Source organism: Tupaia chinensis, unplaced genomic scaffold (assembly GCF_000334495.1).
Source record: "Tupaia chinensis unplaced genomic scaffold, TupChi_1.0 Scaffold000134_1, whole genome shotgun sequence".
In the NCBI taxonomy this organism is placed as follows: domain Eukaryota; kingdom Metazoa; phylum Chordata; class Mammalia; order Scandentia; family Tupaiidae; genus Tupaia; species Tupaia belangeri.
Window position 1 is genome coordinate 192,659 of NW_006159603.1, and position 7,314 is coordinate 199,972.

The window sequence follows — 7,314 nt, forward strand, 5'->3', positions numbered from 1 at the left end:
ATATAATATACAGTTATATATATGAGTGTGTGTGTGTGTATATATATATATATATAATATAAATAAATAAATATATGGTGTATGCAAATACTCATGTCCTAGAACTCCAGAGGAAACCTATCTTAGATACCTTACATTGTGACAAAAGGTTTTATCTGGAATTCTAAATATATGAAATATAATTCTAAATTGATCATTCCTTCAACTCAGAGACTTTTCAAGAGTAATGGTATATAACTATGAGACAGTGTTTCCAAAGAATACACAGAGGCATCAAATGGTATAAGTATAAAAGGGAAAAGAGATCTTAAAAAGAAAAAAAGTCAGAGGGCACATGCACTCACTAGAGAGCAACAAAAAGTCACAGAGAGAAGGCAATGGGACATGGTCAGGCTGCAGCCCATTTTCCTCCACTCCTATATCCTGTAAGGATTTGGAACACACATGCACATGTGCTGGGCATGTTTTTCTAGCTGCTAGGGCATGATTTAAGCTAAAGTGAGCCTTGTGGGATCTATTCCACCTTAATTACCATGCTACTGGGCCAACTCAGGAAAAGAGATCTTACATGTAAATTCGGAAAATGTTCTTTTAAAGCAGTTTTTTTTTTTAAGTCTATCTGGTTCAATTTGTTATTTTTAGAGCATTTAGAATACTATTGTATATCTCTCAGATAAGTCATAATGCACATTTCTCAAACCAATTTCCTTGGAATCTATTTTTCATAGAACATTTTTGAGAGCTGAGGGTTTAGTCGAACATACTTTGAGAGATGCCACTTTAAAGGCAGACTGAATTACAGAAAACAACAACAACAACAACAAAATAAAAAATGGAATACTCCTCAGCTCCCAGATTCTGAAGTTAGAAAAGTTAAAATGTCAGATGGTTAGAAAGTGGTTGACAAGGACAATTACACCAAAAATGAAGACAGGAAGAGAATGGAAAGGCAGTGAGGTATACTAGAATGAATATTAGAATGGGTCAGTAGACTGAGATTCTGATCTTGACCTCAAATAAATAAGCTACATGATACTGTGCAAACTATTTAACAACTTTTTCCAGTAGCTTCCTAATCTTTAAAATGAAGACGCTTAGCTGGATAGTCTAAAGGTCTCTTCTAGAATTTAAAGTAAACTCAAATACTTCCAATTACTGCAACAAGTCCTTACAGATTGAGAGGAATACCTAAATTCATGTATTTGTGGTCATGAAACACAGACCTATACAAAGTGTGTTCTTTTTGTAACTTATGAATATGACATTATACTATATCAGAATCCATCATAATGAATGAAAAGTACTTTAATAAAAGGGCAAGAAGCAGGAATCACAATGGGATATGTTTAGTTTTTTGGGTTGTAGAGAAGCTATCTAGGGGGTGAGTGGAGCCCACTTTCCTTCCATTTTCTTCTTTTTCCATATTATTGGTTAAAAGCATTGGCCGACTAGATGACTCTGCTAATGTCTGGAGTCATGAACTTTTATAAATGGGCAGTGCTTTTGAAACACTGACCATTTGTTTCCTTTGTCTCATTAGCCTTTCTTCTTAGCACAATCCTTCTCATTCAAAAAGTTGGGTCACTGATTCAGACTAAAACAGATGACAAGGCACAGAGCATAAAAGGAAAAGGGAAAAGAAGAGTGGAAACCAGACACTATAGGGAAGTGGGGTGGGTAGTAGGGGCACAGGGAGAGAGGGACTTGGGGAAGAAGTACTGGACAGACAAAAGAAGATAAAGTTCTCTGAAGAAAATGATGTATATCCTTGATTTGTAGTAATATAGTGCGTGTTTTTGAGAAATTATATTGAGTTCTACGGAGATGTATAACAATTAAATTAAGAAAAAAAGAGGCAAACCAGCAGATGGCATAGCAGTTAAGTCACTGGACTCTCACATGGCCGACCACGGTTTCAGTTCCAGACCTGGTGACTTGAAACTCATTCCAGGTGCATATGTGACCATGCCCAAGACCTGGGAGTAAAATGGAGAAGTGATTATGGTCTGGTCATCCTCCTGGAGGTGATTTCTCATTTTTTCTATCACTGTCTCTGTCTCTCTCTCTGGCAAGCACATATTCCCTAAGGCAAAATCCTCTACAAAAAAAGAAAAAAAGAGAAGAAAAGAAAAGAAAAGAAAAGAAAAGAAAAGAAAAGAAAAGAAAAGAAAAGAAAAGAAAAGAAAAGAAAAGAAAAGAAAAGAAAAGAAAAGAAAAGAAAAGAAAAGAAAAGAAAAGAAAAGAAAAGAAAAGAAAAGAAAAGAAAAGAAAAGAAAAGAAAAGAAAAGAAAAGAAAAGAAAAGAAAAGAAAAGAAAAGAAAAGAAAAGAAAAGAAAAGAAAAGAAAAGAAAAGAAAAGAAAAGAAAAGAAAAGAAAAGAAAAGAAAAGAAAAGAAAAGAAAAGAAAAGAAAAGAAAAGAAAAGAAAAGAAAAGAAAAAAGAAATCAAGGAAATCTAATCTTTGTTTACAAATGCTCTTCTCTTTATAGGAATTCCAAGGGCTAGACCCACAGAACAGTATTTGTAGTAAGTGTCATTTGAGGAGAGTGTGATTTCCCTCAGAGACCAGAAAACATTTACTTGAGCCAGAGTAAGAGGGGGAAAATGGCAGATGATTAGGGCAGAAAAGCCATAGTGAATTAGTCAATGGAGCTTTCTGCTGAAATTCACTTTCCTTCTTCATTATCATGCGGTTATGATGGGACTAGCAGATGGCCTAATGGTTACATCACTGGACTTCCACGTAGTTGACCATGGTAAGAGTCTCGGACTTGGTGGCTTAAAACTCACGCCAAATGTGTACATGCCCAGAATCCTGAGAGGAGAATGGAGAAGGGATTGTAGCATGGCCATCCTTGAGGGGGTGTGATTTCTCACTTTCTGTCTCTCTGTCTCTCCTGTAAGGACATGCAACTTATAGCAAAATTCTCTCTTTCTGGGAAAAAAAAAAGATGGCTATAACTGGACACATTTCTGCCCAGCAAGACACTTTGTACTATTCCCCTCTGCAGTTAGTTATGAATGAGCAACTACCTACCAGTGCAATTTGGGCAGGTGTGATGTGTGCCATTTCCGACCTGGGAAGATAGTGTCAGGAGTAAATCCTCCACCCACACCTTCCTTTCCAGGTATCTGGACATGGTGGCAATGGAGTCTCCAACAGAGGATGAATTAATGTTCAGAGTATGGTGGGCAGTGGTTTGGAAGGAAGCTAGATCCCCAATGCCCAGGAAGAGCAGAATGTTTCTGAAGCGGAGATCATGCAGATTGTGAGACTTACATGAGAGAGAGAAAGAGAGAGAGAGAGAGAAAAAAAAAAAGAAAATAAAAACAAAAAGACCTCTTTGTCTTTTAGCCACTATAGTTTTGAATCCTTTGTTAGAGTAGCTTAGTTTTGCCCTAATTACTGTATTTTAACATCTAAAATGCTCTTAGAAATTTTCCAATTACATAGTAAATACTGAATGTTCTACTTATTGCTATTATTAATAGTGTAATAAGTATTATTAGATTGTATATGTTTGTGTGGGCTCTAATTAAAAGAGGCTACAGGGAAAAGAATTAGGAATTTCTAATTACAGAGAGAGGAATAAGAAACCTTATAGCCAAGGACAAATTGCAAATGGTAGTATTGTGGAGGTAAAAACACCCAGCTTCCATTCCAGGGAGTAAGTTTTCTTAACTTCCTTCTATAAGTTAGGAAGTGTTTCTTCCAAGAACCATCTTGAAATATTATCATATCAGGAAACTACACTAACTGCATTCCCATTCTGGAATGGTGAGGCAATCTCTTTAACAGCATCTAGCACTTTTTATAATAACTATCCAGAAATAGCAATATCTGTCCAGGTCTTAAGACTACCCATAATGTACACTGGACTTAGAATGTGGTAAACTCCTTTTGCTTGTTATCAGGATACTCAAAGCCCATGTGTAGTGGATACTGTGACATCACACAGAAATCTCATTCTCAGCTAAGATTTTCTCCAGGAATTTTCCTCAGCCAAAGACAGTCAGTCACCTTTACAAAAATCACACCCTCCTGGAGACAGCCATAGTCAATAGTTGATAGCAGGTTTTAAAGACTTAGAACTCTTTCCGTAATTTAAACTATCTCATCTGGTCAAAATCTCCTTCTAGACAAGTTCTCCACTATAGCCAATCACAATTCAATTCTACCTTTGTCCAATGTTACTTCCTTTGACCCTCACATTATTTTTCCCTAAACAACATTCTGATTAACTTTTAGATAAAAAATCTCAGAATTATCAGAATTTGTTTTCTGAAAATTGAACCCACAACACTAAGAAGAGGGTAATCACATGTAGATTTTGTATATGGTGGTATTGAGTTTTAAGTGGGCAGCTGAAATTTTCTAGGGAAGCAGGAAATTGACAAACTGGATAATATCAACTTAACCTTCCCCTGATAAGAACAGTGAGAAATACCCACTAGACATGTGTATCTCACGTTTGATTTCATTTCATTCATATAAAGTTCTGACTTTCAGTAATTACCAGAAAGTATAGAAACTTGATTTTGAATTTTCGTTCAACTAATACGGCTTTCACCAAAGTCATTCTCTTTTTCTTTGGAGAGATTTTTGCTATAGGGCACGTGCGCTTACCTGAAAGAGAGAGACAGAGAGACAGAAAGCGAGAAATCTCCCCCCAAGGGGGATAGCCATGCCGCAACCCCTTCTCCTCCATTCTCCTCTCGGGATCTTGGGGATGTACACACACGTGCCTGGCGTGAATTTAGGCCACCAGATCTGGGACTCAAACCATGGTCGACTACATGGGAGTCCAGCAACACAGCCATTACACTAACTACTGGTCACACACCAAAGTCATTCCCTATAGAAATATTTTTAGACCTTCTATATGTGGAAAGTACTATAAAAGTTTCTGGGAAAGAATGTAAGACAAACTTTATACTCTTCTTCATAATTCTTAATGCCTGAGAGTAAGGTTTAATTTTTTTAAGAGAGTCTTTTGTATAGGGAACATGGGCTTACTAGAGAGAAAAGAGAGAGGGAGAGAGACAGCGAGAAATCATCCCCCATGTGGGATGGCCATGCCGCAATCCCTTCTCCTTCATTCTACTCTTGGGATTTTGGGTGTGCGCACACGTGTCCAGCTTGAGTTTTAAGCTGCCAGATAGGGGACTCAAACCACTGTCAACTACATGGGAGTCCGGTGATGTAACCATTATAACATCTGCTGGTCCCAAGGTGTTTTGTTTGTTTGTTTGCTTGTTTGTTAACAATCAATTATAAGACTAGAAATCAATGAAGTTACTTAATTTCAGTTTTTTTAATGTCAAAAATAGGAAGAATCCTAGTATAAACTGTTGCAAAGCTATGAAACTGCTATAAAGGTATCTATATACAAATGTCACCTGTCACAGAGCAGTGCTAAATAATAGCATCCTCCCATTTTCTTAATCTATATGGCATAATTCTGAGATAATAGAGATATTACAGTTAAAATGACTGCATTTAGGTCAATGCATAGACCTAGAAAAGGTTTTGGATCTTGCTTCTGTGTAGCAGCCCTTCTTATGAATGGATTTATTTCACTAATTGTGGGTGGCAAGTATACTAGAATAAGGAGGAGTCATTGTATATATTCCTTATGAAATCTGTAGGAACTCACCTATTGTATAGCAAGGTGAACTGTGACTTTAAACAAAGAAGAAAGCAAATGTAGCCCAAGGGAAACTACATTTTTCTTCCTCAAATTTCTGTGTAGGCTTAACATATTACTTAGAACAGATTAGGCCCTTGAGAAAAGGAAATCCAAATTTTATGTGTATATCATTTATTACTATTATTCTTGCAGCTAACATATATTGAATGTTTATGAACCAGTTTCTATGCATTTCATAGTCTTGTTAGTTATTATCAAGGTGCTCATAGGTAGTATATAGTATTTCCTGACTAGGTTATCACTATGGTTAAATTTAGCTTGTCTAAAAAGAAATGCTCAATGTTTCACTGAAGTTTCTTAAGTTATATTTTCTTTTCTTTCATCTCACCAGAGAGACAGAAAGAAACAGAAACTGAGAAATCACCCCTGGGGGTACGGCCACCCAGCAATCCCTTCTCCATTCTTCTCTTGGGATCTTGGGCACGCACGCACATGTGCCCAGCGTGAGTTTGAAGCCACCAAGTCTGGGACTCAAAATGAGGTCTGCTATGTGGGAGTCCAGCAACATAACCATTATGCCATCTGTTGGTCCCTGAAGTTATATTTTTTTAAATAAATATTAAATACATTTTATTTTCCTTCAGTTGTCAATCAATAAATATAGCTAATCATCTTGTGCAAAGCCTGGATGCGTGAACATATAACTTTTAATCTGTTGATGATTAGCAGAGTTATATGACATATTTTAAAGAGATTTAGCTCACCAGACTCAAGCCTGTCATATTCCTTGAAACAGTCTATTTTCAAACAAAATTCAGTTTATTTAAATAGCATTTTTTCCCTCTGTTCATTACGATGGATCAGGAGAAATTTGAGAAAATGACTTAGGATAGAGAAATTGTAGACAGTGTGATTTGGAAGAAGATGCCGATTCCAGAGACAAAATGAAAGTTAAAAAATTCTAAAACATAAACATTGCCACAAACATACTGATATTTACACCAGTCGATGGCAATGTAAATTCTGCATTCTAGCTCCAAGAAGAGATGGTAAGAAAAATATATCCCTGTAAGAAGTTAAAATACTTTTAATTTTATGCATTGTAGAATCGTTGTGCAAGTAAAACAGTTCAAGATAACAATTTGTGTCTATCTTAAGCTTTCAGAGTTTTTAAGGATTAAAATATGATTCATTTGGCAGATATTCGCATCAGCAATGTCCATTACATGTTTTAAAGAGTTACGTTTCATCTATCTGAAAAATGTAATTCCTTGAAAATATTCTGTGGTCCCTTCTCTCTTTCCACATCCTACCTCTTCCAGTCCAGCCCTGTCTTTGCCCAGGACAGTATATATAATGTGATAGGCTCTTAATAAATAGATACAAATATATATATATATTCTGCAAATCTGTGGATGGATTAATGATTGCTCACTGGGGAATGATGCAATTGTTATAAATTGTTGCAATGCTGAGAATAATAACTGAAATTCCTAGTGAGTGAACACCTAAATTTTCCACAAAGGGAGAAAATCTAAAATTTCAATTAATTATGTTCAATTAACTAATTGAACATAATTGTTTATGTGAGAAAATATCTAAAATTTTATTAAACTACTTTCTGGATATGTATACATTGTTACAATAGTTTCTGGCAATAATGC